Genomic DNA, 11,925 nt, shown 5'->3' with positions numbered 1-11,925 from the left:
TCAAACACTAAGCTACAGGGAGCAGACAGATCATCCTCAAAAGAATCTTTTTTAAATACGGGAGGATAATTCACACTGAAAGACAAAGTCCTGGGGTTTATCACAAAAGTTTTGTTTCTTCTAAAGATTAGCTCTTAAGGAGCTGGGGGTGTGGCTCAGCAGTATAGTGCTCACCTAGCACATAAAAGGCCCTGGGTTCAATCCTCATCATCACATAAAAATATATAAATAAAATAAAAGTATTGTGTCCAACTACAATTGAAAAATAAATATTAAAAAAAGATTAGCTCTTAAATACCTATTCTCAACATTTAATTGTTTGCTTACCTTTTCAAAAAGTCTATGAAAAGGATAGGAAACTGTTTTAAAACCTCAAACTCTTAAACTCAAAGGATTGGTTCTGTTTAAGCCCCCTGAATTCTATCTGTTGTTTTTGACTTAAAAGACATTTATATTCCCCTGGGCTCCTAGCACCATTCAAGGCAGCAGCTATTAGTTAAATAAGTCAACAGTTGTGGCACATGAAGGAAGAGCAGGGTGTGGGAAGCTCTTTGATCAGGCCTAATGGGAACCCATGCTCCTGATAGGGATTAACTGTCTAAAAGGAAGCTCTCCTGGGAGTCAATCATGCTGGGGGGAGGGGGGACTGCAGACTGGGAGAGAGCCACTAGGAAGCAGCCACCGGAAGATGCAGTCAACATGAAATGATCCGTTAACCTGGAAGGGCGGCCTGTCGTGGAAGCCCCATGTGTTCCAGTGAAGGAGGCAACGTCACAGAGAGCACAGGCAGATGGAGGGGAGCTACTGACAGCCCATCGCCGTGCAGTCTTGGAAAGCAGAGCTCACTGCTGCTGCGGAGGGCTGTCCAGAGGGACGAGGGCAGTGCGCATCTGGCAGCACAAATGTTTAATCACTAGAAAGGCCAGTTCTGCGCCGGTCACTCCCAAGGCTTTAAGTCTGCTTAGCCATCTAATGATTTGTTTACTTTTCCAGGTGCCCAGAGGTGGCTCTTCTTAGCAGGAGATGTAAACATTTGGTCACTCCAAAGCAGCAGCATCCATTGACAACTGATGGACCAAATGCCCAGGATGCATTACAAGAATGGGAACAGGACAGGTGGGGACCCGGTTTTCCAAAGACTGGCCATTTCTGGTGCCCTAACCTAGGCATATCTGACCAGCTAAGCTTGGAGCTGTGAAGTCCCCCATCACAGGTTGGCCCTTTGAAGGCCCATCTGGGCACTGGCCTGCTTCTCTTTTCCATCTCGCCACTGTCTCTCACTGAGGGTGGGATTGTCTGTGGCCTTCCGATGTCTTTTATCTGTCCAAACAAGTATGTGATCATTTTAAATTGATGAAGTCAAAAGCTGCAAAAAGAAGAGAAAGGATGCTGAACATCTCTAAGAAATGACTGGGACATCTTTTTTTTTTTTTGGCCAGGCAGGATGGGGATACAGAGGTGAAGTTAAGGAAACACTTAAATATGGCAAGTGAGGACATTTGGAAAGTGAAGCATCTGGAAACTCTATGCAAAGGCTGAGTTTCCTCCTGTATTTTGTGAAGGTGGAGAGACTTATCCAATTCAGGAACAACAGACCGTGCTCAACTCTGCCCCCTACCTCCTGGGGGTGAGCAGCTGCAGAGAGGCCCAGTTCTGCTTGGCCTCTCTGGGGACTTGCTCCTCCCCAGCCCCTCTCCTCTTCCCAGGCCAGTGCTGCTGAGGGATGGAGCTTCGCAATAATCAGCCCACATGCCCACTTGATTAGCAGACTAATGCTACATCCTCCAGCTAGGTCTCTTCACGATATAAGAATGATGTTAACTTGTTAATGTCAGCTTACTAAGCATTTGGATAAGCAAGAGATAGATATGTATTGGGGACTCCTACAGGTTTGATGGCAAGATCCCAGGGTTTGAAGCTAGGAGTCCAATGACTGAATTGTTGTTCTGTTGCTTCCTGATGTTGGAGTCTGGACAAGTCATTTAACTCAGTCATTTAAAAGTGGTACTTGAACCCCTGGGACTTCAGGATCCTTTCAGGGAGACTGAAGGATCACAACTATTTCAATAATAATTCTGAGATGCTATTTTGCTTTCTCATAGTGTTGACATTTATGCTGATGGTGCAGGTCACAGTGGGTTACACTGCAGATGTCTTATCTCAAGTCAAGGCAGCAGCACAAACCCAATGACTAGTCACCATGATCCTCACGGCCACATACTCGCAGTAAAAAAGAAGGGGGGAAAAAGCCAATTTCACTTAAGAATGTCTTCGATGAAGCAGTAAAAATGATTAATTTTATTAAATCCCAACCCTTGAATACGTGTCTTTTCAATATTTTCTATGAGGAAATTACACTTTATAAAGCAAGCTGTTTAGTAACAGAGTACCTCTGGTGAAAAGCCTTCCCATGAACAACTTCCCCGGGTGCCTGAGGGCAGATTTCCAGCAAGTTCTGCAGCATGGCACCACAGTGACTTCTCTGCCATTCAGTGAGCTGCAGCTGTGCCCTTTCGGAAAAGGTCTGTATCGCTCTGGGTGGCGGGAGGGTCCTCATCCACGGTGGCCTATTCCAGGGTTACCTATGGATAATGAATGGCCCTCATACCTGCTATTACGTCTATTGTTTAGCTCCCTCCTTTCATCTTCTACCTAAATCCTCACTACCCTGATACCCTGTTTTAGTTTAAAGCCTTTATATTAGATTTCCCTGTTCAACTTCCTGCGTAGTATGTCTCTCCTGGTTGGGTCCAGATTGATTGTACTGACAAGATGGCTTCCTCCCCCAGGAGCCTCTAGACCATCCCTGGTCCTTTGTCCAAAAGCCCATTAATATTCCACGGTAAACCAGGCACAATAGCACACGCCTGTAATCCCAGCGGCTCAGGAACCTGAGGCAGGAGGATTGCAAATTCAAAGCCAGCTTCAGCAACTTAGTGAGGTCCTAGAAGCAACCCAGCAAGACCCCATCTCTAAATAAAAATATAAAAAAAGGGGCTGGGGATGTGGTTCAGTGGTTAAGCACCCCTGGGTTCAATCCCTGGTATTAAAAAAAAAGAAAGAAAGAAAAGAAAAGAAAATTCCATGGTAGTGGAAAGGGTGTTCTAAGTCCCTGCCCAGAGGAACTTGTCTTGTATTGGGTTAGTCCAGGTAGAAATGTCTAGTCCAGTTCATTGAATGCTCCATTTGTTTCTGGGGCTGAATCCATAGTATCTGTTTTTTTTCCCACAAGATGGATAGAACTCTCTACTGAGTGGGGGAAGCTAGAGCTGAACAGGGCTCCTCTTCCTTCCTCTTCCTTCCCTCTTGTCCTCGGGTCCCTCCTGATGTAAGTCAGGCAGGAGAGCCGAGCTCAGGACACCGACTCTGCACCCCACTGTGCTCCAGCTGCCTCTTCCCCATCACTCTCTCTACCTAAGCTTTGTCTGGTCTCTGGTGGTGCGACAGGGATGTACAGTCCCCAAGATGGGAACTAACAGCAGACCTGACCACAAGGACACCTATCGGGGCCTCTGGGTTCTAACAAGCCTGAGGAGGGAGCCTGAGAGTGACTCATGAGGACCTGCCACTCCCTACAGTGGGTCACTTATATTCCCTGAACTTCTTCCCATTTCTACATTTGCCAGTATTTCCTCAGCTAAGCTACCAGAGTGACTTCTCCAAAGCGCTCTATATCCTGTTACAACTGCTTGTCAATACAACCACCTGTCCCTCTCCAGATGAATCCCGCTGTCTAAAGCCCTGAGACTTTCCCACACTCTGCCTTCTTCCCAAAGCACCCTTCTTGTCCTGAATCTGCCTTTAGTCTTGAGTATCAAGTGCTTCCAGAAGTTTCTCCAGACTTCTCTGGCTGATGTGAGGACCCTGACTGTGGTTTTATTCCTCACTTCCTGTTCTGTGCTGATTTTTTTTTTTTTTTTGTATTTTCCCCAACCACACTGCTAGCTCCCTAAGGACAGGAACTGGATTTTCATCTCTGTATCCTAGATCTAACCCAGAGCCTGCTTTTTTCTTAACTGAAAACATATACAAATAATAAAAATAAAGTAAGGCCTATCTGTCGTGACTGTGCTTGTCTCTACTCAATAAACATCTGCTGTTACTGAATCTAGATTGATGCCATTTTGACTGATGAAGAAACCAAAGCATAAGAGGTCCAGGTGACTTGATGAAGTCACACAGCTAGTAAGTGACAGAGACTGTGCTCTGACATCAACCTCTCTCATGAATGGCCTTTGGAGAGGTCACAGGAAAATAATGGCCAGAGTACTCTTGGAACCTAGAAAGAAGGGCATGACCATCTTCCAGTTGCCTGCTGAGCCCACTTTTCTCTGCATCTTCAGGATTGGGAAGGCAGCAGGGGCCACTGGGAAGCTCTCCACAGTGTGTGGTCAGAAGCTCTGTTCTGTTTCTGTGATCATGGTCCACACTGATGAGGGCTAGAGAGGAAGAAGGCTGAGGTGTCTCACCAGAGAAGCAGCAGAGCCTCTCAGTCCCCTGCAGATGTAGCGCCCACACTCAGGAGCCAAGCTGGGCTGTTTGAAACCAAGGGTTCTCCTGCTCCAGCTCTGCCACCGCTGATCTGCCTCCGTGTCCCGGGGAAGTTACCTTGCTGCAATGGCAGATCCCAAGTCCACCACAGGCACATTGTCCCAGACACCAAATGAAAGGACTGAAGACCAAAGTAAGTGACTCAAATGACATGGCTAACTAAGTCCACTTAGAATAGCAAGAAGCAAGGGGAGAGAAATGGGTGGGGACACTCTTACAGTACTGTGACAGAGGAGTGGAAGGACCACCTATGGAATCCTGGGTTGCATGATGTTCCTGCATCCCACCCCTCTGCCATATCAGCTCCTCCTGCAGCTGGTGTGGTTATGAGCAGTAGCTGAGGTTTGAGAAAAAGCTACAAATGACAGAAAGTGCTTGAGGCCCAATCACACATATGCTCCATCCGAGAGACAAGGGACAAATACAATGACTGGACACAATTTAGTTTATTGATTCATCTGCTAAAAGCTGTGTTTGTCTGCATTTCCAGGGGCATTGCCAGTGGGTGGTTGATTGACTATTGGGTGCCCCAAGGGTCTGTGGGTGGTTGAAGTATTCTGAATATGTGTTGCTTCATGTGTCTCATGTATATTTAGTGTGGCTCATGAATATTCAGTGCCTACTCAGCTCCTTCATCCCTTCCTATCTACGTTCACACACATGTGCTTTACATTCTTTATCTAGGTCTGACATACCTCACAAGCCATTGGCTTCTACCTTTGGTTTTAACTATCCTTTTTTTTTTTTTTCTTTTCTTTCTTTCCTTTGTGGTGCTGGGGATTGAACCCAAGGCCTTGTGCATGTGAGGCAAGCACTCTACCAACTGAGCTATATCCCCAGCCCTTTAAGTATCCTTCTTACTTGTTTGTTTCTCTTAGTTATGAGAGAGAATTCAACATCCTCAAACAGTCCAGGGAAGGCACGTTGCACCAGATCCGTCCACTAGAACAACTTGGAACCCCACTTACTACATGAGAAGGTCTTTGTCAGACTCAATCTTATTTCACCTTTTCCCCCATCCTGAAGCAGGAGTTAACACCCCAACTCAGAAGATGAGAAGCCTGAGACTCAGAGGTTAAATGATCTCCCCCAAGGCCGTAACCACACACTCAGTGGGGGCACAGAGGACATAAACTGGAGTCCTCTGGCTTCTGGTCAATGTGCTTTCTGTTTCACCAGCCCACCCCTGGACTCCCAAATCTTATTGCAGAGTTCATAAAATTCAGATTTCTTCTTCTAACTCCAAAGCTGGGTGATCTGAGGAAACCATCATTCTGGAACCTTGGCTATCTCTCTCTCTCTCTCTCTCTCTCTCTCTCTCTCTCTCTCTCTCTCTCCCTCCCTCCCTCCCTCCCTCCCTCTCTCCTCTCTCCTCTCTCTCTTGTTCTTGCTCTCTCTCTTCATGGAGAGGGAGATGGATTTGTTTCTGTGAGCAGGTCTGAGCAGCAATATCAAGGACCATTCCCAGGCCAGGCCTGCAAGCCAACTGCCTGGTCATTCTTCCATGATAGGAGTCCACAGGAAGTCCCCTGGGGCTCAGCACCCCTGAAGTTAAGGTGCTCCTGCAGAGGGGCAGTGGGTGTTCCTGTAGAGGCCTGTAGCACTTTGGGAAAAGGAGCAGCTGCACTCTGAGGCTACTACAGTCCTCTCAGCACCTGCTCCTGGCCTGGGCACTCTCACAATTTCTGATTCCTCCCTTGTCAAGAAAGCCAAGGAGCAGGGGGGAAATACTCTGCATGCGTCCCACCAAGCTGCACCCAGGGAATCCACCAATATAAACGGGAGTGTGTGTTAGTGCACAAACCAGCCTTGCCATGACGCCTGACCAGGCCCAGGCCTCCTTGTGTGCAATGCCAAATGAGTGAGAGGAGGAGCTGGCCGGGCCCCCTAGCCTGCCCCACTGGGTCTGCTTGAGTGTGCTGCAGCTGGCTGGGCCACCTGGCAGGGCTGTGGCTCCTGATGAATAAATGGGTCCCCATAGCTAGATGAAGAGACAAAGACTAACAACTCAGCCTCACCTCAATCTGGGTCTGGCCCAGGACTTCCACTACAGCCAGGGCATCCACTCTGCAACCCCCAACCTAAAAGTAATAGGCTCCAGAACTTGCCCCAACTAGTCAAGCCTCCTGGGAGGATGAATTCTAGGAGTATAAGAGCAAATGATGCTCAAGTTATGAAGAATGTCATCAGATGGAGACTGTGAAGGTCTGGGGTACCCCCTCAGCCAGGGCCTAGTGTCTAGACACCCAACCCTACATAACACTGGAGGGGGCTTTTCAGAGAAATGTTACATGTGTCCTTCAGCAATCACATAAGCTGATATTTTCAGTTAGCAACTTAATAGAGGCTGATTTTATTTATTTATCATTTTTTATTTATATGGTTTTAAAAATCTATTTATTTATTTATTTTTGGTACTAGAAATGAAAACCAGCTGTGCTTAACCACTGAGCTGCATCTCCAGCCCTTTTTATTTTTTTATTTTGAGATTAGGTCTTGTTAAGTTGCTTAGGGCCTCACTTAGTTGCTGAGGCTGCCCCTGAACTTGAAATATTCCTGCTCATCTTCCCATACATCAGGATTACAGGCATACACTACCACGCCTCACAAGACTGATTTTTAAAATTACAGGATTTACTTAAATCACCTTAAAAATCTTTCATTTAATAAGTTCATAAGCACTAAACATGAGCTAAGCACTCAACCATCCCTGGGACTCAAGAGTACAACCTGGGTGACACTGTAGCCCTCAAGAAAATGTACTTAAAACGCATGATTAAATAAATGGTTTACTTTTTTTCAGAAACAAAAATGCAGGGCATAAAATACAGTACATCAACTGAAAACTAGGCAGAAAAAAAGGGCAAGAAAAAGAGAGTGAGTCCCAGTGGGGCCCAGTCAGGCTGGCAGGGAACTGAATTAGCTAGGGTTTCTCAGGCTGGCCCTGGCTGAAGCTGTCATCTCTTGTCCCACCGTCGTCAAGGAGCCCTTGTGTGGGGATCGTGCGCCATCTAGCGGTGGCATCAGCCCCGGCAGGAGCCACTAGTGTAGAGAGGAAGGCGCTCCGCCCCCCACCCCCGCCCCGAGAAATGGGTGGAGCTCAATCAAGTTGTTCAGCGCCAAAGGCCAAAAGTGCTCACCGAGGTTAAATTGTCTAGACATCACGTGAGCCCCGCGAGATGGACTCTGTTATCACCATTTTATGGATGAGGCTGAGAGATCAAGAAAGGTTAAATCACTTGATCAAAGGCCCGTGAACCAACAGCAAGGCAGGGATTTGACTCAGCTCACCCTGTGCCCCGCTGAGAGGAAAGGCTGGTGCTCGCACATTCAGGCTTCGGGCTCTTGGGCGACACTCAGCCCCTTAGAATAGAGTCCAGATGCTATGACAAGGCATGCAGGAGTCAGCCGCTGCCTGCCTGAGTGGCCCAGCTCATTCTGCTGTCCCCAATACTGCACAGTGTCTGACCCACTGTAGGAGCTTGACAAACATTTCCAAATGAATGGATGCATGCACGGACAGCAGGATGGATGGACAGAGTGTTGAGGTGAAACTCACTGCTCAACCATTTTGCCCTCCCAGGACCTCATCAGCACCACATATTCACCAGCTGAGTTCATGAGATGTCCATCAGGAGAGAGGACACCTCTCCTGTCCACAGAAGCCTACCAGGAGCAACTGAGTTCCAGGTTGCCTAACTTCCTTCCTGCCACTAATGTCACTTCAATTCTAGGAAACCACATTGCCCAACAGAATTTCTGGAAAAACACCTGGTCAGTACTCGGTCTCCTCAAGTTGGTTGGTCTGTATGGTCCAGGAAACCCCTAGTTGGCAACATGGGGCTCTGAAGTATATGGAAACCTGCTGCATCTCAGGTTAGAGGTAAGCGGAGGGCATGGGCCTCCTCTGACTTGTGCAGCAGTATAATAAGAGATGGCCACTTTCCCAGAGGTCTCTGCAGCTGAACTTCTTCAATGGCCTGATGCCGCACTCAAGAAAGTGGTTTCATACATTCAGAGAGGGAATGTGGAGGAGGAAGAAGAGGAAAGATGTTGCATGAAAGCTTGGGTGTTTCAGAGAATGATCACTGTGAGTGACCATGTCCTTTAAAAACAGCAGTTGTAAAAATACTTTTACTGCCCAACAGGAAAAAAATAGTAGCTTCATTTCCTGAGGGCTGCATCATGCTGGTGTTATACAATCTTCAAAATGACCCAGTGATGTGGGCGTTCTGGACTTCATTTTACCAACGAATGAACTAAGGTTCCATGTCCCACAGCCAGACTGTTCCTTCACAGACTCACTTCATTTTCATTCCTGTTAGATTTTGTACCCCTCTGTCCTAAGGACACTGGAGAAGAGGTGGTAACTTAGGATCTGAGGCCAGAGATCCTAGTGGGTCCTCTTTCCAGAACTCCCTCTGACCTGGACACATGGCCTGTTCCTCCATGAAGCTAGACAGGACTGGCCTACTTTTATCTACTCACAGTCACAACATTCTCTCTCCTTTTTTCCCATTATAAACACATATATTTCATTTGGGAAACATCAGATTGAAAGTCCTGGAGGCTGAAATCATTTCTCTATAACCCAGCATGGTGACAGCAGGAAAGCAGTTCTATTTAGTCAGCTGCTGACTACCCTGCCCAGGCCCCACCTGGCATTTAGAAGGTTCTCTTTGGTGACTGAGCTTTTATATAAAATATGAAATAAAGACAGAAGAAAACAAAGAATAAAGAAACGATAGCTATTTTAACTGCCTCTTCTATTCCTTTTCCTTTCTACTCCTCTTCTTTTACCAAAGTCATGTATTTCCCCCTGAGATTTCTGACAGCCAGTAATGGGTATGTGCTCTATCTGTTTGGATGGACTTGCAGACAACCTGACCTCTGGATTCCCTGACTCCCCCCACCACCACCCAGCCTCAGCATGGGAGGACTGACATTTGTCCCTCATGGGATGGCTGCACACTTGTCACTTGTTCTTGGTCACAGTAAACTTGGCTTTCAGCTTTATAGACTGCTGATGTCCACCTCCCATAGCTTCCACCTGATCCTGGTCACCTATCTTGCCCCAGATCTCTGCTTGCCCCGGAATGACAGAAGATGGGGAGAGGGCCTGGCTCTGCTCCTGATCAGCTTTGAGGAACACTGGGGATAAGTAGCAGAGCACAGGTCATCTTTGAGTTGCCTTGGTGATGCATGGACTCAGGGGAGTGAGGGTGACACATGAGAGGTATAGGAGGGCAGTGCAGACCACCAAAAAGCTCTCTGACTTTACTTGGAAGTAGATCCATCCACCCAGAACACAACCAGCACATTGTCATCTGAATGTCACAAATGGAAAAATGCTATCTTCTTCCCACCACCTAAAATCTCCAAGATGTCATTCATGGATCAAGTCAATGACTACTTGATTAAGACAATATTTACAATGGCTGAATCTGAGGACAAATACACCAATAAATGAAAGGACAAAAAAATTTTAAACTATAAATACATGATCATCATTTATAAAATCAGTGACACCTCACGTATCTTGCACTTTATGGCAAGACATACATATTATCATTTGGAATAAATGAAGATTTTTTTTAACTAAGTAAAATACTTTTCTACCTCCTTGAAATTTGCTTTTAAAGTGTTCCATGCTTCTAGTACACTGCTCATCTATCAGGCTGTCAAATCTCCTTAGTTCTGCAAGTGACACACTCTTAGCTCCTTGTTCAGCCATTTCCTTTAGTCCACTGTGGACTTGGAGACCTGGTAGACATGTTTGTTAGACTCATTTGTATATTAAGAACAAATAGAATAGTAATGAATGGTGCTGGGATGTTAATCTGTGAGTGAAACGTGTGGGCTTTGGAAAACAGCCTTTGTTCTTGTTTTGCATTTGGGTTTGGGGTTGGTAGGGATGCCACACGTAATGACATATCATAGTAGCTGAAAAAAAATAGATATGCCAACCATCCACTGACAAACTCTATAATTTAGCAGGGATTTGTCATTCTTCTTTGAAGGAGGTACATTGATTTCAAATGGATCCAATAGTCCCTAGGTCAAGAAAATAGACTGATGCCTGTCACAAGCAAGAAGGCCTTTGAGAACTCAGGTATCTTAAATCCACAGTGGCCCCAAATCCGGTCATCTGAAGAGATTGTCAGCAGAAGTCGAGAGTGGCCCCAGGGGCCACAGCCAGCACATCCCACCTGGATCCAGTCAATTCTCTTATTTTCTATGTTCATGAAAGCCTGCTATGTCCCTAACTCCACCCCAAAGAGTAGAAACTTAGCCTATACCTCTAACAATTTACAGATATCTAAGGATACGGCATTCCTTCTTCAAACCTTGAAACCTAGAGTGTTATCTCAAGTGTGATGATACCTGGTGCATGTAAGGTCATTTAAGTGGGACAGCCATGAAGTGTCCCATAGAGACTAAGCCCACCAGGCCCACAGTTGTATTGCTCAGGTCATGTCAGGTAACATCTCTGATGGTGACAAGGTTATGGTCACAGGGAAGGACAGCTGGACTTAACAAATCCAATGCAATCTTTGCCACCTTCCTTTCCTTTCAGCATGTTGACCATCCAAAGGGGAGAGCTGCAGGAGAGAAATCTTCCCAGCTGAGAAGGTGACGGCTGGTGCACAGTCCTGAAGAACAGTAACTGGGGTGAGTGAGGGTTAGTCTCAGCCAAAGGTACCGGTGGACCATATGCAGAGTCTGTAGTGAGGGCAGACAAGGTTCCAGACTTCTCAGGAATACAGGGGCATCCATCATCAGCCACTGGACACGAAGGGAAAGCAAATCATGATCAGTTCACCCCACCTGACTTGAGGCCCCTTTTCCCTGACTCCTGGAGAGCCATGGAGATGGGACATTAATGGATGGTTTGGCCCGAGGGACCACACCACCTGGTAGTAAGTATAAATCAACCTGAAATATAATCAACCTTGACTTCTCATAGTGCCTGTGAATGATGACTGTCAAGATCCAGGCTGACTTTGTATTCAATTCTCAATGAATTTTTTCCCCCTTGAGAACTGTGTCATGCTCACACACCGCAGGTGTACAAGCCAATGGGGTAGCAGACATCATTAAAGCATTTTCTATGTGTTTACAATTATGGTCCCTCTGATCTCTCTTTGAGGGGATCTCTGGAGAAACCAAAGCAGTGCATCAAAATGACGCTGCTGCTGCTGCTGAAGGTGATATTAATGAAAGGACCAGTGGTGTCAGAGAAAGCTTCACGGGGCAGTGAAGCTGCACCCCACCCGCACATCAATTCCTGGAGTGGCTGTAAGGACACGTATGCTTAGGACCTCTCTGTATCTTCGAATATAGGATATAAAGTAGACATTTGAGATCAAGGAA

Source organism: Spermophilus citellus (genome assembly GCF_964194105.1).
Source record: "Spermophilus citellus genome assembly, chromosome: 13".
Lineage (NCBI taxonomy): Eukaryota > Metazoa > Chordata > Mammalia > Rodentia > Sciuridae > Spermophilus > Spermophilus citellus.
This window is presented reverse-complemented; position numbering follows the sequence as displayed.